The sequence below is a fragment of the Schistocerca cancellata genome, chromosome 6 (genome assembly GCF_023864275.1).
Source record: "Schistocerca cancellata isolate TAMUIC-IGC-003103 chromosome 6, iqSchCanc2.1, whole genome shotgun sequence".
NCBI classification, from domain to species: Eukaryota; Metazoa; Arthropoda; class Insecta; order Orthoptera; family Acrididae; genus Schistocerca; species Schistocerca cancellata.
This window is the reverse complement of record NC_064631.1, coordinates 461,510,237-461,535,939: the sequence shown is the minus strand read 5'-3', so window position 1 is coordinate 461,535,939 and position 25,703 is coordinate 461,510,237. Positions and strand designations below refer to the sequence as shown.

Sequence of the window (25,703 nt, the reverse complement as noted above, 5' to 3'; positions counted from 1 at the left end):
CTTTGTTTGTGTCGTAGTGCGTTACATAAATAAAGTTGCTTTGTGACTCAATGTGGAACTTACATACATAATCACTGAGTAACCAAGGTAGTCGCAATTTCTACTGTAATGGTTAAGATTAAGCTCTTTTTCGTTGTAAGGATGCTGCAGTATAGCAACATGACCGTGACTTAGAAGTGCGTAGGGATCATTAGACTAACATGTTTGTGAGAGGGAGGAACCTAACACAAGTGAAATGTAACATAGTACACATAATTTCACTCGAAACTTTATTTGTGAAATGACATTTAGCTTAATAAATACGATTTTGCCAACGTTAAAGACTGTGTCATTTCTAAAAACGTGTTTCCTAATGTTTGCATTATCGCGGTATTAAGCTGCATCTTGATTGATAGCCATATAAAGCGACGTTCTCTCCTGGCCTCTTGTGATAACCATTTTGTACAGTCGAAAGACCAACACCACCTTAAAAGACATTAAAGAACGGAATACAGTTCAAAGCACTCAGATACTTTTGAGCATGGTAGGACAATGATGTGCAAAACGTAAAAGATGAAAATAACTTTCGTGTAATATGTAATTGACAAGTAACGGTCCGCAGCTCGTGGTCGTCCGGTAGCGTTCTCGCTTCCCGCGCCCGGGTTCCCGAATTCAATTCCCGGCGGGGTCAGGGATTTTCTCTGCCTCGTGATGACTGGGTGTTGTGTGATGTCCTTAGGTTAGTTAGGTTTAAGTAGTTCTAAGTTCTAGGGGACTGATGACCATAGATGTTAAGTCCCATAGTGCTCAGAGCCATTTGAACCATTTGACAAGTAATGTAGCTCGATGTAATTTGGCACCTACATAGAAAGAACTGCTACAGTATACTACAGAAGGTAACTGAAAGAAACAAGCAATGAAACGAACAGAAATGAGAGTTATTTTCAAAGAAAATATCGGTACTGAAGTCACCATAGTTCATGGTGGCCCTGGACGTTACGAAAGTGGGTATGTGGTTCTCACAAAGTATGCGATCACTGAGGACGGCAGTGCGTGCTCTGCAACGTGCCTCCGTGTTCTCATGCTGGCCAGAAGTTTGGTAAAAGATGTGAAATGGTGACAAGATTATAGGCAGCGGATAAACAAGGAGTCGAGTTCTCGAATGAGAGCACTTTGTCTGCTTAGCCTTTCTGGACGTACGCTTATACGGCGTAGTATGGGAACACATAATGCATGCAGGAACATTGTCGAACATGATCGTTTTGGTAGTTCACGTGTTATGGTGAACAGTCATAATGTTGCATGGGTGTAAAAGCTTTTTAGACACGATACTCTCATTGGTCATCGTTCCTGTGACAACGTGATCCTTCCCCATGTGCGTCTTTTGAGGGGTGCATTCGGCCTTGTTTTCCTTTTTATAATTGACAATGAGCGATCGCATCGAACACCGCAGGAGGACGAACTTTAGAAACGAGAGGTGCTCAGAAACTATCAAGAAACATAATAATTCCTTAAATCTATAACTCGTCTAATGAGTGCGACACTAGAATCAGTGACAATCGGGACCACTGGCTCACCGAGCGAGCTGTCGCCGTAGTTAGCGGACTGGACTCGCATTCGGGAGGACAACGGTACGATGATCATTATGAACGGGCGCTGGGTCTTCGCATTTTCAGTTGAACCAATGATTTCCGTTTATAATCTCCTTTTCTCAATGGATGAACCTTTTATAGTGAGGCAGGTGACCCAAAATAATTGTAATTATTAGTATTGAGAGAATGGTTATCAAAGGCTTTCGTTTGTAATGGTAGTATATTTAAGGGACGTGCAATATCACAGTGGTATACGCTGCATGTTCGCTTGAAAAGTTGACGTGAGGGAAACTAAATGTGGTTGGCCATTGAGGTTTATGAACTCCATTCTTCAAGAATGCTAATCTAATGACTCAACAATGTGTCTCTTCACTTGGTCGATACACACAACGTCCAAAATATTCCTAGACTGATTGTATCCTACGCATATTGGCGACGTCAGTGCAGTAACTGCGGTGGAAACTTCAACTAAAACTACGAACAACGGATATGCATTCTACCAGTCAGTTGTGGGAGGACTGCGTTTATTGGTGGACGTGCGGCCGTAGTACGTCATCGTTGTTGTGTCACAAATCCCAATTGAGCAACATCTCTATATGAAGTGTTCAAGACATTCTTCAGAAGGCTTTAAGAAGAGAAAAATGTATCTAAAGTTCATCCTTAACCTCTTTATTCCTGGACAAGAACAACGAGTCTAGGACACTTGTCGCAACTTGACTGAAAATCAAAACACCTCTTCACGGGAAAAAATCATCATGGGTGACAAGATGTGATGTTATCAAAACGAATCTACCACAAAAGGACCAAGTTCAGTAAGTCACATGAACAGTCAACGCTTTGACGACATAATCGACAGTTCAATGTGACGCGGAAGTTGATAACAACCCAAAGAAAGTCTTTTCTGACTGTCTCACATTGTTGTATGAACGTTCTGTGCTGGGTATTAAAGTGGTGGGAAACGGCGAGGGGTGTGGTGGACGTGGCGTTGGGGGGGGGGGGGGGGGGGATGGCTGGAGTTGGCGAAGACCTGAAAGCGACTCATGGGACATAGCGACTGTACTCCTTCGTGGAGCGATTTGCAGGTTTTTTGAGGGATCGTTGTCTAGGATTCACAGCAAGTGATTACAGTTTCATTAGTGTCATTCGTAGGGGTTGTACGGTCGTTTTACATTCTTATTTAAGAACTTCAGATAGGAAAATGGTTAGATATACGTATAAATACGTAATATAAGCAAACAATAAAGGATTTACAACTGAAAATCTAGCTCTCTTAGCCAGTCCACACATTTTGGTGTCACCAAATGCAGTTCATTGAGTCCAACAGGTATTTTCCGTAATAAACACTCTTCAATTAAGTATTGCGCAGAAGGGTCAGAAAACATACAGTCTAACGTCGGTGCATCCCTGAGTCCCTATTCATACAAAGAGGCACCACACTAGTATTGGGACACGGCCGGCACCATTCCAAAATACCGAATGTATCCGGTACGTGTTGCCTCTCTAGTCGTTATTACCGTAGCGGGTTGCGACATAGAGAGAGTCCTTTCCTAAGCATCGTTAGTAGACAGCAACAAGGTCGCACGCAGTGTATCCGGCAAGTGTTGACTCTCTAGTCGTTATTACCGGCGCGGGGTTGTGACATAGAGAAAGAAACCCTTTCTGGAACTCGAACCCTGCTCCTCCTGGGTGGAAAGGCCAAGTGCTCCCACCTAACACAATTAAACCACCAGACACACATGGAATTGATGGGAAATTAAAAATGCCGGAGCCCTTTCTGGGACTCGAACCCTGGTGCTCCTGGACGGAATGCTCAAGTGCACCCCCAACACATGAAACCTGTCTAGATGCGGGAGAGGAAGGTTAGGTTAGTGTACTTTATTTATTTTGGTCGAGAAACTGACGCAAAGATCGATCCTAATTGCGTAATTAATCACAAAGATAGGTCCTAATTACACAACTATATGCAAAGCACTACAGAAGGACGGCATAAAATCGCAATACGCCGCGGAAACTGACGATACCATACAACTGGTGTTATCCTGCCAAGAAAAAAATTCGCAGAACCACTCGAAACCAGCGACAGAAACATCGAAACTCTACCCTACACCTACAAGCTGCCAGAGTCGATATTAGCTAACTTTGAGACGGGTGTATTTCCTGCTTTTCATGTATGCGTGTTTCTACTGCATTACAGAGAAGTTATTATCAGAGTTTTTTTTTCTTTGTATACGTCTACGGCATTGCATGTTTCGAATTCTTTAAGTTCAATGGGCCCCATGTACAATTAATCTTAAATAGAGTGATGGTAGAACTGCTGTCTGGACGCATCCATATGAGGTCTACTTTTTTCGTATTTGGTCTTCGTGGTCCTTATGCGCAATTAATGTTAGCTGCAGTAGAGTCGTTTGGTAGTTACCTTGAAATGAGGGTCTCTAAATTTAGTGTTTACAGTTCCTAGGAAAGAACACCGTCCTCCAAGGACTTCTGTTTGAGTTCTGAAAGCAGCTCCATGGCACTTACAGGTAACAAATCTAGAAGCCATTCGCCGAAATTCTTCAACATGACCTGGAACGGATCAATCCCACCAGTGAAGTAAGCAGGACGATAGTAATACTTCACCTGAAAGTTACTGGTTTATTATTCCTACTCATCAGCATTAACTTGCATTTTTTCCGCATTTAAGGCTAGCGACCATTCATCACACCAAATGGAAATTTTGTCTAAATCGTCTTGTGTCCTCCTACAGTCACTCAGCTTTGATGACTTATCGTAGACCGCTGCATCGTCGGCAGACTATTGACCCGCCAAATCATTTAAGTATAAAGAGAACAGCAGCTATCCAATTGCACTGGGCTGCATATTGGATATAGCCACTCTCTTATCTCTGAGCCTGTTAAATATGCTCGTGCCTTCGTTAACAGGCTGCGATGGGAGATCGTGTCATATACCTTCCTGAAATCTAGAATATGTAATCCACCTGTTACCTTCCTTTATAGTTCTAGATATATCATGTGAAATAAAGGCATGCCGAGTTTTGAACGAACGATGCTTTCTAAAATCAGGCTGATTCATCAACATAAACAGCTTAGCCTCAAGAATGTTTATTATATTCGAACTGAGAATACGTACAAAGATTCGGGAGCAGTCCGAAGTTAGGGATATTGGTCTGTAATTTTGCGGTCTGTTCCTTCATCTTTCTTGTATACTGGAGTGATCCGCGCTTTCTTTCTTTCCTTTATACCATTCGTTTCGATCTTCGTGTTGGACGAGGAAGAAAGAGAGAGGGAGAGAGAGAGAGGCGGGGTGATGGACCAATTCCCCGGAGTACTCCTTCTAAAATCTAACAGGAATGCCATCCGGACCAGATGATTTGTCTGTTTTTCAAATCTTGACGGTACTTCCTTATGTCAGTTACACATCTTCCATACGGGGGTCCGTCCGAAGGTCAAGAGACTGCATGTTTGTACGGTTTTCATGCTTGAACGATGTCTTAAACGTGAAATTTTAAACTTAGGTTCGGCTTTTGCTATCTTCAACTGCCGCACCAGACTGGTCAACAAGGAACTGATTGGAATCCTTAGACTCGCTTACCGATTTTACACACGGCCTGAAAGTTCTCGGCTCCCTGCCAAATCTTTTGTTAAGTTGTGACGGTGGCAGTTACGTGCTTCACGCATTAATATTTCGGCAGCCGGCTAATGGCATACGAGGCCTCGATTCAATCTATTAAACGTGCTTGATTCGATTATTCTATTCCCTACAGCTTACAGCCATGAAATATCGGTCAAATTATACATCATCTTCGTTTTCCATTAATGTCGATGGTACTTCATTCCTAAATATACGGCTTACAAGTAGTATTGTTTAGTGCTCGTCGCAGTTATGAGTACCGGTAACTACAAGCGAGGTTCATTACAAAAGCGATTCATTACAAAGGCGATTCTGTCTGACTCGAAATAGCCAGGTATCTATGACAGGGTATGCTAATACACAGAAAATTCGGTGCATAGCTGATTCTTTGTCTATGTGATGCACAAAACTAATTTCATTTTGTTTTGATGTTATTTATTTATTTATTGATTTTAGTTTCAGAAGCTATCCCCGATAGCTCCGCATCGCCGTCACCACTACCATCACTGCCAAGATGGTACTTACTTCCGGAGGAGGGGTATGGAAAAGATGATAATGATGACGATGACGACGATGTAATATTTCTCTGTGAAATAATAAATATCGACTAAAAGCACTACATATTTTGGAACACAACCTACGAGCAGCTTAGAGACAGAAGTGATGACACTTTCTGCGGGACCTGACCATCATTTTGCAGAACAATGCTCAAGCACGTAGAGTGCAAACTGTTACTGATTTGTTTGACTGATGGGACTGCTGAGTGCTGTACCACCTACTGCGGTCCCCTGACGTAAGTCCTCGTGAGTTCAACTCGATTTCTGACTGAAAGAAACACTTCACGGCATTTGCTTGACGACTGCTGCAACTCATCGATTAACAGACCGCGCCACTTGAACTGTCGACACATGTGACACTGCTAAGAGCATCACTGGCAAGGGTTATACACTATGCTGGAGACTACTTTGAAGGTCAATAAAACTTTGAAAGACATATTTATTTTGTACGAGCTGTAAGTAAATAGTTTTTCCACTGTTAAATTTCCAATTCTCGTATATAAACTCTCTCCTAGTATCCACCATCTTCTACAAGACGAGTCCCTTACAACAGAGTATACCACAGAGGTGCATGTGTGTTTGATGCTTTAGAAATACGCAGTGTGTTGCCTCTACAGTTGCTAAATTCATCATAGCATCCACAGTGAGTAAATGATACACTGTCACTGTTGCGGCCAAAGATGTCAATACAGAGATAGAATGTATTGTACTTAAACTGCCAACAGCCTTGTTCAGTCTATTTCAGTAATGTCCAGCCTTGTACCTATCCATATATCCTCAATTTACACTATAACTTTGATGCCACTGGCTGATCTCCATGACAGCAGCAATATCTCCCTCCCTGTAATACTATTACTTGGAGTGCAATAAGACTCTCTTCACCAACTGTTCGGTGTTGTAATCAAGGAAGAAATTAACCGCATATTTACCTTCTCAGAGGAACCGAAAGTATAGGACCACTCGGATTACGTTTCGCAGACTCATCCATCATTCAATTTGATTTCGTTTGGCTCCCATACAGCTCAGCTGATGACGCCATTCTTACTTGCTCTCCGTCCCACTCAGCAACTTGTGTGATGAAGACGCTCGATCTGCTCACCACACAACGAATTCAACCACTGATGGCCGCTCCTAGTCTGCTTCTGTCTGTAACGACAGGCTCAATTCAACGTCATGCTTATCTGTTGAACAAAACAAGAGTTAGTTTTACACGCTACAACAAGTAAAAATCAGTGATAGTGGTCAAGGTTCATGGCTGGACTTGAGAGCATCTATCTTTTGTGGTGACCTTCATTATCATCCTTTAAACTGACTGGCGTGTTGTTTTAGCGTCTCTGCTTAACTCAAATAGTTAAGCCTAGACTCGGCTAGCGTCGCTAATACGTCTCTACAACACTCCTACGGCCCAAATCATCAATAAGCTCTGTCGATCACGCTATTGCGTGCGACCAGCCACCTGATTTACGTCTTTCTATGACGGCTCAAAACTCGTCTTTTCACACAACATCCTCATCGCACCGATTACGAATTATCCATGTTTGATGCGTCCCTATCGCCTAATTTCGATTGACTGGCCACCGGATAGTCGTTTTGATCACCGTGCTCACACTATCAACACAATTGAGATAACAGGTGCGTCTCGAACACTACTGCGTCGGACAGAACACCTCATAATTATCACCCGAAACACCCACAATCACCATACGCCGTTAACGCAACGGGTGGGTCCTGAACACTACCGCATCGGACGTCATACCCTGCACTCGTCTCAAGAAACGCAACACATTCGGTGGGACGCAATATCCACCTACCACATCACAACACGCTCAACACAGCCCAAATCCATCCACCACAGAGCCAGATTTTATCCTGAAAGCTCTCCTGTCCAATAGCCTTGCCATAAAATTTTGTATAGGAAGTTATCTACATAAGATAACCCCTTCTATAATTAATCTAATACTTCTAAATATTGTTTGTGTCATAGCTGAAGCAAATTTTCTATACTAAGCGGCCCAGTGGTCCCCATACAACAAAATTTAACATCAAACACATAAGCAGGCGTGCATTAATGTTCAAAATAAGTATGATAATGCGTGTTTTGCATGGTCAGTCCCGGCTTGCGAGAGAAATTACAAATACAATTACAAACATCATCCCGAGCGTCCCAGCAGTTACAAAGTCAAAGATATTAAGAGACAGTACAACTTTGATGGAATAGAGTTACCTTTAAGAATCCAGGACATACCTAAGTTTTAAGCTCAGAATACCGCAATATCGGTCCACATTTGTGGCCTGGAGAGGAAAAGCAAGTCAGATGAGCAGAACAAGCATACAGTAGTAGGCCCCCTCCATTTCTCAAAATTTGCATGTGAGCGAGAGTTGCATGTCAACATGCTGCTCTTCTCCGAACGTGATAATTATCACTACGTCTGGATCAAAGACATGTCCCGACTCATTTCCTCCCAGTTAAGTAAAAATGAACATAAACAACATATTTGTATAAGGTGTTTGAATTATTTTTCATCTCAAGAGTTATTAGCGACACATCTATTAGATTGTGCATGCATGGACCCGGTACGTGTTGTTATGCCCACTGAGGAAAATAACTTCATTAAATTTAAAAATGCTCACCACGAGCAGCGTTGTCCTTTTGTTGTGTACGCCGATTTTGATGCTTGCTGGCTCCTATTACTCGTTGTGAAGGGAACCCCTTAGCCTCACACACAACCTTCACACAAAAACACTTACCTTATGCGACTGCGTTCCAAGTTGTATGCGCATATGATTGTAAACTTAATAGCTATCAGTCTTATGTAGGGGGCGATCCGGCGGTTTGGCTTCTCACTGAGCTTGGAAAACTTTCATGGCAAGTTCACAAGCTCTACAGCATCAATATTCCCATGACCAAATCAAAGGAAAATGATGACTTGTATGAAAAGGCTGTTAATTGTCATATTTGCGGGCTGGCCTTAGATAGAAAAGCTGAGACTCCTCGTAGAGACCATTGTCATCTTACGGGTAAGTTCCGCGGTGCAGCCCACAAAGCATGCAACTTGAAGAAACAATCCGAAGTGACGCGATAATAGAGGACAAACATTATCCGCCACAGGAACGTAGGTGGAACCAGGGTAATAATAACTGGAAACCAACCAATAAAAATGGAAGGGATCAACCAGTGCAGAACTGGAGAGCGAGTGAAGGCCACAATCCAGAACCTACACAAATAATCAAAATACGTCCGGCGAACCCTGGCCGTACGCAAACTGCGCAAAACAGACAAGAATGACTAGGGCGGCACACTCGGCAGCGGAAGAACGCGGCCGGGAACAAAGTAGTGTATAATTAGATTAGATTTTTGTGATTTGTTGGCGATGTTTATTTGTATTAGTATAGGCACTGTTTTATTTGTATTTTGTGATTATTTGTTTTATGTTGTGTGTATTTATTTTCCTATTTTCATGTGCTTGTCGTATTTTGGCATGGATTGTGTGTATATTATGTGTTTGATGTTAAATTTTGTTGTATGGGGACCACTGGGCCGCTTAGTATAGAAAATTTGCTTCGGCTATGACACAAACAATATTTAGAAGTATTAGATTAATTATAGAAGGGGTTATCTTATGTAGATAACTTCCTATACAAAATTTTATGGCAAGGCTATTGGACAGGAGAGCTTTCAGGATAAAATCTGGCTCTGTGGTGGATGGATTTGGGCTGTGTTGAGCGTGTTGTGATGTGGTAGGTGGATATTGCGTCCCACCGAATGTGTTGCGTTTCTTGAGACGAGTGCAGGGTATGACGTCCGATGCGGTAGTGTTCAGGACCCACCCGTTGCGTTAACGGCGTATGGTGATTGTGGGTGTTTCGGGTGATAATTATGAGGTGTTCTGTCCGACGCAGTAGTGTTCGAGACGCACCTGTTATCTCAATTGTGTTGATAGTGTGAGCACGGTGATCAAAACGACTATCCGGTGGCCAGTCAATCGAAATTAGGCGATAGGGACGCATCAAACATGGATAATTCGTAATCGGTGCGATGAGGATGTTGTGTGAAAAGACGAGTTTTGAGCCGTCATAGAAAGACGTAAATCAGGTGGCTGGTCGCACGCAATAGCGTGATCGACAGAGCTTATTGATGATTTGGGCCGTAGGAGTGTTGTAGAGACGTATTAGCGACGCTAGCCGAGTCTAGGCTTAACTATTTGAGTTAAGCAGAGACGCTAAAACAACACGCCAGTCAGTTTAAAGGATGATAATGAAGGTCACCACAAAAGATAGATGCTCTCAAGTCCAGCCATGAACCTTGACCACTATCACTGATTTTTACTTGTTGTAGCGTGTAAAACTAACTCTTGTTTTGTTCAACAGATAAGCATGACGTTGAATTGAGCCTGTCGTTACAGACAGAAGCAGACTAGGAGCGGCCATCAGTGGTTGAATTCGTTGTGTGGTGAGCAGATCGAGCGTCTTCATCACACAAGTTGCTGAGTGGGACGGAGAGCAAGTAAGAATGGCGTCATCAGCTGAGCTGTATGGGAGCCAAACGAAATCAAATTGAATGATGGATGAGTCTGCGAAACGTAATCCGAGTGGTCCTATACTTTCGGTTCCTCTGAGAAGGTAAATATGCGGTTAATTTCTTCCTTGATTACAACACCGAACAGTTGGTGAAGAGAGTCTTATTGCACTCCAAGTAATAGTATTACAGGGAGGGAGATATTGCTGCTGTCATGGAGATCAGCCAGTGGCATCAAAGTTATAGTGTAAATTGAGGATATATGGATAGGTACAAGGCTGGACATTACTGAAATAGACTGAACAAGGCTGTTGGCAGTTTAAGTACAATACATTCTATCTCTGTATTGACATCTTTGGCCGCAACAGTGACAGTGTATCATTTACTCACTGTGGATGCTATGATGAATTTAGCAACTGTAGAGGCAACACACTGCGTATTTCTAAAGCATCAAACACACATGCACCTCTGTGGTATACTCTGTTGTAAGGGACTCGTCTTGTAGAAGATGGTGGATACTAGGAGAGAGTTTATATACGAGAATTGGAAATTTAACAGTGGAAAAACTATTTACTTACAGCTCGTACAAAATAAATATGTCTTTCAAAGTTTTATTGACCTTCAAAGTAGTCTCCAGCATAGTGTATAACCCTTGCCAGTGATGCTCTTAGCAGTGTCACATGTGTCGACAGTTCAAGTGGCGCGGTCTGTTAATCGATGAGTTGCAGCAGTCGTCAAGCAAATGCCGTGAAGTGTTTCTTTCAGTCAGAAATCGAGTTGAACTCACGAGGACTTACGTCAGGGGACCGCAGTAGGTGGTACAGCACTCAGCAGTCCCATCAGTCAAACAAATCAGTAACAGTTTGCACTCTACGTGCTTGAGCATTGTTCTGCAAAATGATGGTCAGGTCCCGCAGAAAGTGTCATCACTTCTGTCTCTAAGCTGCTCGTAGGTTGTGTTCCAAAATATGTAGTGCTTTTAGTCGATATTTATTATTTCACAGAGAAATATTACATCGTCGTCATCGTCATCATTATCATCTTTTCCATACCCCTCCTCCGGAAGTAAGTACCATCTTGGCAGTGATGGTAGTGGTGACGGCGATGCGGAGCTATCGGGGATAGCTTCTGAAACTAAAATCAATAAATAAATAAATAACATCAAAACAAAATGAAATTAGTTTTGTGCATCACATAGACAAAGAATCAGCTATGCACCGAATTTTCTGTGTATTAGCATACCCTGTCATAGATACCTGGCTATTTCGAGTCAGACAGAATCGCCTTTGTAATGAATCGCTTTTGTAATGAACCTCGCTTGTAGTTACCGGTACTCATAACTGCGACGAGCACTAAACAATACTACTTGTAAGCCGTATATTTAGGAATGAAGTACCATCGACATTAATGGAAAACGAAGATGATGTATAATTTGACCGATATTTCATGGCTGTAAGCTGTAGGGAATAGAATAATCGAATCAAGCACGTTTAATAGATTGAATCGAGGCCTCGTATGCCATTAGCCGGCTGCCGAAATATTAATGCGTGAAGCACGTAATTGCCACCGTCACAACTTAACAAAAGATTTGGCAGGGAGCCGAGAACTTTCAGGCCGTGTGTAAAATCGGTAAGCGAGTCTAAGGATTCCAATCAGTTCCTTGTTGACCAGTCTGGTGCGGCAGTTGAAGATAGCAAAAGCCGAACCTAAGTTTAAAATTTCACGTTTAAGACATCGTTCAAGCATGAAAACCGTACAAACATGCAGTCTCTTGACCTTCGGACGGACCCCCGTATGGAAGATGTGTAACTGACATAAGGAAGTACCGTCAAGATTTGAAAAACAGACAAATCATCTGGTCCGGATGGCATTCCTGTTAGATTTTAGAAGGAGTACTCCGGGGAATTGGTCCATCACCCCGCCTCTCTCTCTCTCCCTCTCTCTTTCTTCCTCGTCCAACACGAAGATCGAAACGAATGGTATAAAGGAAAGAAAGAAAGCGCGGATCACTCCAGTATACAAGAAAGATGAAGGAACAGACCGCAAAATTACAGACCAATATCCCTAACTTCGGACTGCTCCCGAATCTTTGTACGTATTCTCAGTTCGAATATAATAAACATTCTTGAGGCTAAGCTGTTTATGTTGATGAATCAGCCTGATTCGTTCAAAACTCGGCATGCCTTTATTTCACATGATATATCTAGAACTATAAAGGAAGGTAACAGGTGGATTACATATTCTAGATTTCAGGAAGGTATATGACACGATCTCCCATCGCAGCCTGTTAACGAAGGCACGAGCATATTTAACAGGCTCAGAGATAAGAGAGTGGCTATATCCAATATGCAGCCCAGTGCAATTGGATAGCTGCTGTTCTCTTTATACTTAAATGATTTGGCGGGTCAATAGTCTGCCGACGATGCAGCGGTCTACGATAAGTCATCAAAGCTGAGTGACTGTAGGAGGACACAAGACGATTTAGACAAAATTTCCATTTGGTGTGATGAATGGTCGCTAGCCTTAAATGCGGAAAAAATGCAAGTTAATGCTGATGAGTAGGAATAATAAACCAGTAACTTTCAGGTGAAGTATTACTATCGTCCTGCTTACTTCACTGGTGGGATTGATCCGTTCCAGGTCATGTTGAAGAATTTCGGCGAATGGCTTCTAGATTTGTTACCTGTAAGTGCCATGGAGCTGCTTTCAGAACTCAAACAGAAGTCCTTGGAGGACGGTGTTCTTTCCTAGGAACTGTAAACACTAAATTTAGAGACCCTCATTTCAAGGTAACTACCAAACGACTCTACTGCAGCTAACATTAATTGCGCATAAGGACCACGAAGACCAAATACGAAAAAAGTAGACCTCATATGGATGCGTCCAGACAGCAGTTCTACCATCACTCTATTTAAGATTAATTGTACATGGGGCCCATTGAACTTAAAGAATTCGAAACATGCAATGCCGTAGACGTATACAAAGAAAAAAAAACTCTGATAATAACTTCTCTGTAATGCAGTAGAAACACGCATACATGAAAAGCAGGAAATACACCCGTCTCAAAGTTAGCTAATATCGACTCTGGCAGCTTGTAGGTGTAGGGTAGAGTTTCGATGTTTCTGTCGCTGGTTTCGAGTGGTTCTGCGAATTTTTTTCTTGGCAGGATAACACCAGTTGTATGGTATCGTCAGTTTCCGCGGCGTATTGCGATTTTATGCCGTCCTTCTGTAGTGCTTTGCATATAGTTGTGTAATTAGGACCTATCTTTGTGATTAATTACGCAATTAGGATCGATCTTTGCGTCAGTTTCTCGACCAAAATAAATAAAGTACACTAACCTAACCTTCCTCTCCCGCATCTAGACAGGTTTCATGTGTTGGGGGTGCACTTGAGCATTCCGTCCAGGAGCACCAGGGTTCGAGTCCCAGAAAGGGCTCCGGCATTTTTAATTTCCCATCAATTCCATGTGTGTCTGGTGGTTTAATTGTGTTAGGTGGGAGCACTTGGCCTTTCCACCCAGGAGGAGCAGGGTTCGAGTTCCAGAAAGGGTTTCTTTCTCTATGTCACAACCCCGCGCCGGTAATAACGACTAGAGAGTCAACACTTGCCGGATACACTGCGTGCGACCTTGTTGCTGTCTACTAACGATGCTTAGGAAAGGACTCTCTCTATGTCGCAACCCGCTACGGTAATAACGACTAGAGAGGCAACACGTACCGGATACATTCGGTATTTTGGAATGGTGCCGGCTGTGTCCCAATACTCACACTTTCCAAATATTGTACGGAGTCGATTCAGAGCTGTCCATAGTCGTCTGTGAAAACCAAATCCATTCACACGTTCAGTAGGATCAGTAATAAGTTGATAAGTTGCTGAAGAAACCTTCTCCCAAGGCCCTTTCCATTTTTGGGACACATAATGTAAAAGAGGCGCATTTAGTGGCAGGAAGGAAACCTCTCTCACATTCGGGCATCCCCGCTGTAACCATCAATCATTGGCTAAATCTTTCCAATTGGTGCTACAACACAGTGACCACAGGCTCAACAACATTAAATTCGAATGGCCTTTCTCAAGACCACAACGATTTGAGAACAGAAAGAACTTTAAATGCTAAAATTTTGGGTTAGGCTTTACCGTATGGCTGTTACTGATATCGAATGAGAAAACATGTTAACTGTTACCGATCACTATGTATATATATTCACAACGCGTTTAAAATGTTTTAACCTACATAATCGAAGGAACTTCTGTGTGTTAATACGACATGTGTTTACTGGGTTACAAATCTGCGGTAATGTGTGATATTGAGCAGTGGAGAAAAAAACACTGCTACATAACATGGCTCTGTGGAGGTCGTTGACTAAAAACTAAACGCGAATGTAAATGTGAAAATAAAACAACTGAAATAGAGTAACGCCAGTGATCACAGGCTCCTTTGTCTATCGTGATATAGCACAAGGATGATTTGTACAATCTACCAGGTGCACAGAACTTATAGCAAAGCTGAAGTCCTTGTTCGAAGTACAAAGAACATACAGCAAAAAGAAATCCATATCAGTCCAACTGCATACGTCCTACACCATTACAGACTCTCTACCAGCTTGAACAGTCCCCTGGTGACATGCAGGGTCCATGGATTCGTGAGGTTGTCTCCATAGCCCTACACGTTCTTCCGCTCGATACAATTTCAAGCGAGACTCGTCGGACGACGCAGCGTGATTCCAGTCATCAACAGTCCAATGTCAGCGCTGACAGGCCCAGGCGAGATGTAAAGCTTTGTGTCGTGTAGTTATCAAGGGTGCATGAGCGGGCCTTCGGCTCCGAAAGCTCATATCGATGATGCTTTGCTGCCTGGTTCGCACGCTGACAATTATCGATGGCCCAGCAATGTGCGGAAGGGCTGAACTTCTGTCACATTGAACGATTTTCTTCAGTCATCGTCGGTCCCGTTCTTGTAGGGTCTTTCCCCGGCCTCTGCGATATCGAAGGTTTGATGTTTTACCGGAATCTTAATATTGACGATACACTTGTGAAATGGTTGTATGGGAAAATCTCCACTTCATCGCTACCTTGGAGATGCTGTGTCCCATAGCTGCTGCGCCGACTGTAAGACTACGTTCAAACTCACTTGAATCTTGATAACATGCCATTCTAGCAGCAGTAACCGGTCTAACAACTGCGCCAGGCACTTGTTGTCTTATATAGACGTTGCTGACCACAGCGTTTAAATATGTCTGTATGTGAATAATCATGGCTATACCAGCTTCTTTGGTGCGTCAATGTATTTGTGTGTACTGTTTATTCTTAGACCTCTACGAAGCTAACTTCTTACATACAGTATTGTTTCTCTGCTAGACTGTGCCATAGGTTACCCGAAAGTCGTCACACAAGACACACATGCCCCACTATACAGTTTTAAGCCTTCGAAACGTGTTGTGGATGTACACTACTGGCCATTAAAATTGCTACATCAAGAAGAAATGCAGATGATAAACGGGTATTCATTGGACGAATATATTATACTAGAAGAGACACCAGATTACATTTTCACGCAATTTGGGTGCATAGATCCAGAGAAATAAGTACCCAGAACAACCACCTATGGCCGCAATAACGGGCATGATGCGCCTGGATGGCGTGTACAGGTACAACTGCCCATGCAGCTTCAACACGATACCACAGTTCATCAAGAGTAGTGACTGGTGTATTGTGAGGGGCCAGTTGCTCGGCCACCATTGACCAGACGCTTTCAATTGGTGAGAGATCTGGAGAGTGTGCTGACTAGGGCAGCAGTTGAACATTTTCTGTATCAAGAAAGGCCCGTACAGGACCTGCAACATGCGGTCGTGCATCATCCTGCTGAAATGTAGGGTTTCGCAGGGATCGAATGAAGGGTAGAGCCACTGGTCGTAACACATCTGAAATGTAACGCCCACCGTTCAAAGTGCTGTCAATGCGAACAAGAGGTGACCGAGACGTGTAACCAATGGCACCCCATACCATCACGCTGGGTGATATCCCAGTATGGCGATGACGAATACACGCCTATAATGTGCGTTCACCGCGGTGTCGCCAAACACGGATGCGACCATCATGATGCTGTAAACAGAACCTGGATTCATCCAAAAAAATGACGTTTTGTCATTTGTACACTCAGGTTCGTCGTTCAGTAGACCATCGCAACCGCTCCTGTCTGTGATGCAGCGTCAAGGGTAACCGCAGCCATGGTCTCCGAGCTGATAGTCCATGCTGCTGCAAACGTCTTCGAACTGTTCGTGCAGATGGTTGTTGTCTTGCAAACGCACGCATCTGTTGGCTCAGGGATCGAGACGTGGCTGCTCGATCCGTTACAGCCATGCGCATAAGATGCCTGTCACCCCGACTGCTAGTGACACGAGGCCGTTGGGATCGAGCACGGCGTTCCGTATTACCCTCCTGAACCCACCGATTCCATATTCTGCTAACAGTCATTGGATCTCGACCAACGCGAGCTGCAATGTCGCGATACGATAAACCGCAATTGCGATAGGCTACAATCCGACCTTTATCAAAGTCGGAAACGTGATGGTACGCATTTCTCCTCCTTACACGAGGCATTACAACAACGTTTGACCAGGCAACGCCGGGCAACTGCTGTTTGTGTATGAGAAATCGGTTGGAAATTTTCTTCATGTCAGCACGTTGTAGGTGTCGCCACCGGCGCCAACCTTGTGTGAATGCTCTGACAAGCTAATCATTTGCATATCACAGCATCTTCTTCCTGTCGGTTAAATTTCGCGTCTGTAACACGTTATCTTTGTGGTGTAGCAATTTTAATTGCCAGTAGTGTAAATAAACTGTGTCTGGTAGCATTAAACTCGATGACAGGTACAACCTTGAAGATATGTGACCTGAAAACCAAATGAATATCAGAAAGTGTGTTAATATTGTAGTGTATGGAAGCTGCGGTAGACGAGTGCCCGGTAGGTGGCGAAGGAGAGCGAATTGACGAGCAGGGCCGAGTGGCGGGGAGCTGGTCCGCTTCCCAGCTGGGGAGCGCTCCGCCGGCTGAGCGGTGCGCTTCCGCTTCCTGGCGGCAGATTGGCTGGCGGCAGGAGTACGGCTGAGTTGCGGCGGGGTCGGCCGAGGTGAGAGGCGCCGCTTGGGCCGCCATGCGTGCAGGCCGCCCCCGCAGCCTGGCGGCGGCAAAAAGCGCGCTCCAGCGGCCGCGGCGGCGCGGCGGGCCACAGTTGCTGAAATGCAGGCCGCAGGCTGGGGAATCAACCACTCGTGCTCTGGCAAGGAGATGAACCTGGAAACGGACGTCGCACAAAATAACACCAGCGTGAGCAGCAAAAGCATCATATAAGACTTCCGCGCCCCTCATGTCTCCTGGAATTATGGCTGCCTTATTTCATTAAAGTTTTCTAAGCTTCAGGTTAAATCGGAGGAGGCCTTCATCTTTACGATAGCACCTGCAGTTGTGGCCGGTAAAACTCTGCAACATTTTACACGTTGACAGGGTAGCAAACCCAGAAGTCTTTTAGTAATACACGTTTTTCAAATTTCTGATAGGTTATAGTCAAACTCAAAGAAAAGTACGAATGTGGACGAAACATTGTCGGTCGGCTTTCCGCGTCAAATTCAAATTAAGTCCCAAACTGTCCCAGTCATCAAGTTGTCGTCGACTAATCTAGGGTAACTTTGGTCCTTTTTTTAACTTCAATTTATTTGATGCCATTTACAAATGACCTGCCACGTAGTTAATAAAGGAGTCCGTGTTATCACAATATGAAATTTTACATAAACAGAAAATGAAGCTTATTTGATGTCTTCTAATTTTGAAAAAGTTTTATATGCTTTCAGTTTTAGATACTTGCAAGCGTAAAATTAACTAGAAAAAGGAAATACCTAAAATTAACATTTTATGTACTAAGGAGACAGAAAATTAGGAAGGTAGGAAAGAGTTTTCAACTTTATAGAACGTGACTACAGATACCGTCCAGGAGGGAGCGCCTCAGAGAGACACTGAGCCTCTCGGCATCTGAGAGCGAGCGGCCCAGCAGTACCTCGAGTCTCTCGCCATCAAACGGCGTTTCTCGTACCCTGTACTTAGCAAGGTGGCGCAGTGGTTAACACTCTGGACTCGCATTCGGGAGGACGACGGTTGAATCCCGCGTCCGGCCATCTTGATTGAAGTTTTGCGTGATATCCCTAAATCGCTCCACCAAATGCCGGGATGGTTCCTTTGAAAGGGCACGGCCGACTTCTTTCCACATCCTTCCCTAATCCGGTGAGACCGATGACCTCGCTGTCTGGTCTCCTCTTCCAAACAACCGTCCCTCGTACCCTGTCTTCGTGCTCCTTACGCGAAATGTACGTTGTTGAAATCAGAGTTGTTCTGTAGTCTTCAGATGCAGTTCTGTAAATTTTCTCTATAGTGTTCCTCGAAAAGAACGTCGACTTCCCTCCAAGGATGCCCATTTGAGTTCAATAAGCATCTCCGCAATACTTCTGTGTTGCTCGAACGTACCGATAACAAAACTAGCGACCTACCTCCGATTTGCATCAATGTTTTCCTTTAATAGGACCTGGTAGGGATCCAAAACACTCGAGTAACAGTCAACAATAGGTTGCGCTAGTTTGCTATATGCGACCTCCTTTACAGATGAACTACACTTTCAAAAAATCCTCCCAATAAACCGAAGTCGACCATTCGGCTTCCCTACCACATTGCTCACAAACCTGTTCCATTTTATGTAGCTTTTCAACGTTACGAAAAAAATGGTTCAAATGGCTCTGAGCACTATGGGACCTAACATCTGAGGCCATTAGTCCCCTAGAACTTAGAAGTACTTAAACCTAACTAACCTAAGGGCATAACACATGTCGATGCCCGAGTCAGGATTCGAACCTGCGACCGTAGCGGTCGGGCGGTTCCGGACTGAAGAACCGCTCGGCCACACCGGCCGGCTCAGCGTTACGCAAAGATATTTAAACAACGTGACTGTGTCAAGCAGGACACTACTAATGCTTTATCCGAACATTATGGGTTCGTTTTTCTACTCATCCACATGAACTTACATTTTTCGACATTTAGAGCTAGCTACCATTCATCACAAAATGCCTACTTTACATAGTAGCGTGTGCTGTCCTCTTTTTTTATATTTCTCTTATAATCTAATTAATGTGTTATGAACACTTGTTTTCATGAGACTTGCTTAACAATGTTTTTCTTCGCCTGTGCCACTGTATTCTGATCTGGTCCCGCTACTTCTGTCATCTGTCTCGCTAGTACTGTCTACGGAATCATTTGTTGCCTATGCTTGTTGCTGCCGGCACTCTCTTCGCCGTCAGTACTCCTTACACAGTGCTCTAGACATTCTGCCTGCGCAGCCATTGAGGTCGGTCTACAAGGTCTGATCTATAAGTGACTGCGTTATGTCGCCGAGTGGGTGCGCTTCTCCTCTTTCCTGGTACCAACGGTCACAGTACAGAAGCGTGTGTTGTGTAGTTCAGCTTTCTTCACAGGCGCAATCAGCTTCCTGACTGGGGTTTACACGGAGAGAATGCTGTGGGTATGGCCCATGGCTGATTAAGAAATGAACCGTGCCCCTGTTCGGATTAACTTGTTTCATCCTCAGTCGCTCTCTGATACTAGGGAAGAATGAATACACTTATTAGACTTTCATATTTGTCCCAGCTCACGTCATCCTGTCGTCAGGAGGATGGAACGTGCTGAAATGGAGTCCTCTTCGACCAGAGGATGCGTTGGTGCTGACGGTCCAGCGACATAACTCATAGCAGGTGGGAAGTTACACTGCCGAATCAGAATGTTATGACCATTGTATATGACAGCATTAAGTATCGCTTGTGGAGTGAACGTCACATGACGCGGTAAGGAGATTGTGAAAGCAGAGCAGAGACGAATGTGGAATTTTTTTAATGACGCTGCCGTCTTTTGACTGTAATCATTTTCATTTTATTGTTATAAATTCCAGATTTCGGCCTTGAGCCATTTTCAAGCACAAAAACTTATTCGTATGTCAAAAAACATCAGATATATAAATGAGTAAAATTTGCTAAAGTAGTCTTGATCGTATAAATATTTTATTTATTATGTATTTTCTTCTGCTACACTACTACATTTAAATGAAATACGAAAATTGTTTCTCGTATGTCTAGATGTACTAGAATACGTTTTAGGTAGATGTTATGTTATCTTTTTCGCCGTCATGTAGCGATTTTTCATTTTATAACTGACGTTAGTATGTAGGTTGTACACGCATCTCTTTTACTGGCAATGTACTCCGTATTTTTTTAATTTTAATGATAATATTATGCACATTTTATGATAGAGCCAGCACATAATTTCATGAGTATAAACGCACTTGGTTTGCATATTACGGTGTTATCTCTTAATTCAAGTACGACTGATGTATGATCGATTTTCACATCGTCTCCACGGTCACTGCATGGCGTCCTTTGCGCCATCCAGCCTTCACAACATCTTTGGTCTATACAGGAATCTATGTAAAAGTTCGTTTCCATAGTCGCCAAGCTGCCGCCGCACCATCGCTCTGTCGCCTGTAGAAAGCATCCAACGCTCACACGGCCAGTATCATGTTTAATGAAGCTACTATCCACATTTTGTTATTTATCCCGCTGTCTTGTTATCTTATTCGTCGTCATGTAGCGACCTTTTACACGTTAGTGTATGTTGCTTGTACACGCATCTTTATCACTAGCAATGTTGTCTGTATTTTATTTTTATTTCATTTTAGTGATAAAATTATGCACCTTTCTTGACAGAGCCAGCACATAATTTCATGTGTATAAACTCACCTTGACTGCATGTTACAGTGTTATCTCTTAATATAAAGTATGATCGATGTATGTTACAGTGTTATCTCTTAATTTACGGTATGATCGATATACAGTCGATTTTTATATCCTCTCCATGGTTGCTAAATGGCGTCCTTCACACCTGCCGGCCTTCATAACGGCTCTGGTGTAAAGAGGAATCGACGTAAATATGCCGTTTCTATAGGTAACAAGCTGGCGTCCCACCATCTGTCTGTCGCCTATAGAGGGCTCTGAGCACTATGGGACTTAACTTCTGAGGTCATCAGACCCCTAGAACTTAGAACTACTGAAACTGAACGAACCTAAGGATATCACACATATCCATGCCCGAGGCGGTCGCTCGATTCCAGACTGTAGCGCATAGAACCGCTCGGCCACTTTGGCCGGCGGCAATCGACGGTCACACGACCAGAATCGTGGTTCAAAAAGGTTTTATTCATTTTTTAACTGTTATATGAATTTTAGTTTAAAATGAATAAGTACTAGTTTTTTACGTTAATGGACAAAAGGGCTCTATTTTAGGGGTAGATTTTATTACTTGTACTGACGATTCATAGCCGTTGCCCAATAATGAAGCCATCTTGGAGGCAGGGGGCGGGGCTATCACTATTTAACCACTACCAGCAGTCGATTACATCTCCCTAGAGCAGCCTGCTCAGCCAGATCAGCTTCTGTCACCATTATGGTTACAGTATTAATAGTAATAACATTTTACAATTATTTCACTTTATTATTATTATTTCGCTTTATTATTATATTCTAGCTCCAACTAACATTCCACGTTCAAAGTCTGTTTACTCCCGTCTTGCGACCGGAAACCTTTCCACGTAATCATCCGAGTACAAATGACAGGTGTACCAATTCACTGCCTTTTTATGCTGTGTGTACGCGACACATGAATTTGTCACCTCAGCCTATTTCATCCTCTGTACCTCTAGAGTCTGATAGAAATTCCATCCGAGGCACTGGATTGCACAACATCGGCGTCCTAGTCACTTTCTTCACTACTTTCCAGTCTAACCTTCACAACAACATTTGCCAATTCCTGTGCCTTTACAGCATCGCGACGCCAACTATTCTTTTTAGTAATCATCTTGAGATTGAGGTTCTTTTGTCCTTGTTTGCTTTAACAATACATATGTTTCTGGATGGGGTCCGCCTTTAGCAAAACACAATTTTAAAAAAAAATCCCAAACATGTGTCACTGCAGTTGCAGCATTATCAGTGGGCTTTTATTTTATGGCTGTTAAACATTAAGATTGTTGCAGAATGAGATTTTCACTTTGCAGCGGAGTGTGCGCTGATATGAAACTTCCTGGCAGATTAAAACTGTGTGCCGGACCGAGACTCGAACTCGGGACCTTCGCCTTTCGCGGGCAAATGCTCTACCAACAGAGCTACTCAAGCATCTTTACTTCTGCCAGTACCTCGCCTCCTACCTTCCAAACTTTACAGAGGCTCTCCTGAGTCGTGCTTGGGTAGCTCAGTTGGTAGAGCACTTGCCCGCGAAAGGCAAAGGTCCCGAGTTCGAGTCTCGGTTCGGCACACAGTTTTAATCTGCCAGGAAGTTTCATATCAGCGCACACTCCGCTGCAGAGTGAAAAATCTCATTCTGGAAACATCCCCCAGGCTGTGGGTAAGCCATGTCTCCGCAATATCCTTTCTTTCAGGCGTGCTAGTTCTGCAGGGTTCGCAGGAGAGCTTCTGTAAAGTTTGGAAGGTAGGAGGCGAGGTACTGGCAGAAGTAAAGTTGTGAGGACGAGGTGTGAGTCGTGCTTGGATAGCTCAGTTGGTAGAGCACTTGCCCGCGAAAGGCAAAGGTCCCGAGTTCGAGTCTCGGTCCGGCACACAGTTTTAATCTGCCAGGAAGTTTCATTAAGATTGTTCTTTACTGCTTGTATACATGTATATACATTAGTTTTTAAATCGTAATTACAGATTTTTGAAGAACATATAAAATAATGTATTCATATCTTTTTTTCCACATGGTGTGGTTTTTCTGATATATTATGTTTTTATAGTGCCTGTTTTCTTTCATAGTCTGCCATTTGCAATCATATACAACTTAATGTAGACAAATTATTTAAGCAAAACACACACACACGCAAAACCTTCAGCATAGAATTAATTAATTTCAGGCTTCGCCATAACAGTTTCCAAATCGTAATTTTTGCTTTAATAATTTGTCCACATTAAGGTGTATATGGCTGCAGATGACAAACTATGAAAGAAAACAGGCACTATAAAAGCATAATACATCAGGAAAACCATACCATGAATAGATAATTTTGTGTGCTCTTCAAAAATCAGTAATTACGATTTAAAAACTAATATTTACATGTATACAAACAGTAAAGAACATTCTTTATGTTTAACAGCCATAAAATAAAAGCCAACTGATGATGCTTCAACTGCAGTGAAACATGTTTGGGATAAAAAATGAACCTGTGTTTTGCTAAAGGCAGACCTCCTCCAAAAACAAATGTATTCTTTTTAGTAATTCTTTTGTGCATACTCACTTTCACCAAGTCTTCTACAGGTACTTCTTTTATGCAGCCTTATATCCCTTAAAGTTTCCAATTAATATTTTCTGACTTTTCTGTAGATAATGTCTCCTTATATGTGTATCAGATCTGATTATATTTAGGATGGCGTGTTAAAGTGATGTCATAGAACAGGAACCCCTTCCGTGGTGTAGAGAAAATCTGACTTTACGATTTCTGATAGTAAGTAACGTGCCTATTCCGTTTCTCATCTGTACAGAATTTAAGGACATTAAGTGCATGGCATTTTATACTAGCCGCAATTTCTTTGGAGATGTTTTCTTCTACCACTTTCACGAAAAACTGCAGCTGGAGTTCTGAGCAACAAGCGCTAATCATATTAACAATTTCTAGTGTGTTATTGTAGTTTACACAAGCTTACTTGCGTAAGGTCATACGATCGTCAACTCCCAACAGTCCGTATGGTTAACTCCGATATTTATCGACGGTGAAAATATTCAAGGCAAGCAGTGACTCCAGTTCGATGATGAATTCTCCCTTCGGTTGTGACAACGACGTTCAGAGAATGCCCTTGCGAAACTTTTCTTTAACGATCAGTACTACCTGCATGGTCTAATTATTGCACTACTTCTAGTTTGTCTGCCTCACTTTGCTATTCAGTTATCTACTATTCTTCATTATAGAAGGCATGCATGTCTATAATGAAAGTGAAGGAACACACGCGCCATTAGTGTACAGACTGGCATCATGGGGTTTTTATGATACAAGCGGAATTATGTGTTTGCAGTTACATGGATTCTCGTTTGTGTTAAGTTGTGATCAACATCAAGTAAAGAGGTTATGAAAGGAGCTATTATACAGTGACGTGTTTTCCTTTCCAGGGAGGGCACAGTTTCCACTTACTCTGCTGGAGCTCGTCTTCTGTTTCTGTACGGGGGAGGCTATGAAGTATTCATGTTTGCACCTCGGGGCTGCCTCCACCGAATGCAACCAGTTTCCGCGGCGCAGGGTTCCGCATTAAACTTCCGATCACGCATCCTTATGCGAGGTGGTCTTCATCGAGCCGACCCGCCTCACTCCGTTCCGGAAACTTGGCCCTTCCCTCTTCCCATCTCCATGTAATAGTATTTGAAAGCAGCAACTTTGTTTCAAAGGAAAATTGTTTTTGAAAACAGCGCTGTCAAGAGGCAGTATCATAGCAGCATATTTCATCCACGCAACTGTTGGCGGAGCTATTTGCATGTAGAACGGAGACTGACGACTGAAGCGAATAATAGCGACTGATGCAGTCCTCACTGTCTGCCTACTGATTTGGAATCTACGTAACGTCCGCGATGACTAGTCTCACCATCATAGCTTATGACTGATATCCGTTATTTAACGAACAGAAGCGATTAGATGTTTTTGAACGTTTTTTCGGCCATGTTCTTGATAATCTGGTGCCATAGAAGACAGCGAGGGATATGGAGATCGCACCATGTCTCACTAAGAACAATATTTTGTCCTAAGTAACACCAATGAATGTATTTAAGTCGTGTGTCAAAATAGTAGCCAACGGCCTTGTCGCTGTGGTGACACTGATTCCCTTCAGATCACAGAAGTTAAGCGCTGCCAGGCTGGGCTAGCACTTGGATGGGTGACCATCCAGTCTGCCGAGCGCTGTTAGCAAGCGGAGTGCACTCAGCGCTTGTGAGGCAAACAGAGGAGCTACTTGACTGAGAAGTAGCGTCTCCAGTCTCGAAAACTGACATACGGCTGGGAAAGCGGTGTGCTGACCACATGCCCCTCCATGTCCATATCCAATGACGCCTGTGGGCCGAGGATGTCACGGCGGCCGGTTGATACAGCTGGACCTTCACGGCCTGTTCGGGAGGAGTTTAGTTTAGTTTTAGTCCAAATTGTCGACTGAACATTGTGCCACTAAAAGTTAAGGTGATAAAATTAAGCACTTTTATTAATTTCTCATTTTATAAACTGATTCACAACGCAATTTCTATAAACGAACGGCGCACAGATGTGGTCATCTAGCAACAGTGTAACACGGAGCCGGCCGAGGTGGCCGAGTGGTTCTAGGCGC

General features: G+C 43.3%; 1 non-coding gene across 1 annotated transcript; it reads left to right on the top strand.

The window, feature by feature from the left end:
* Positions 1-22,895: 22,895 nt before the first annotated feature.
* On the top strand, positions 22,896-22,970 carry Trnas-cga (transfer RNA serine (anticodon CGA)). Its single transcript has one exon. It is a non-coding gene; the product is annotated as a tRNA-Ser (tRNA).
* Positions 22,971-25,703: the final 2,733 nt, after the last annotated feature.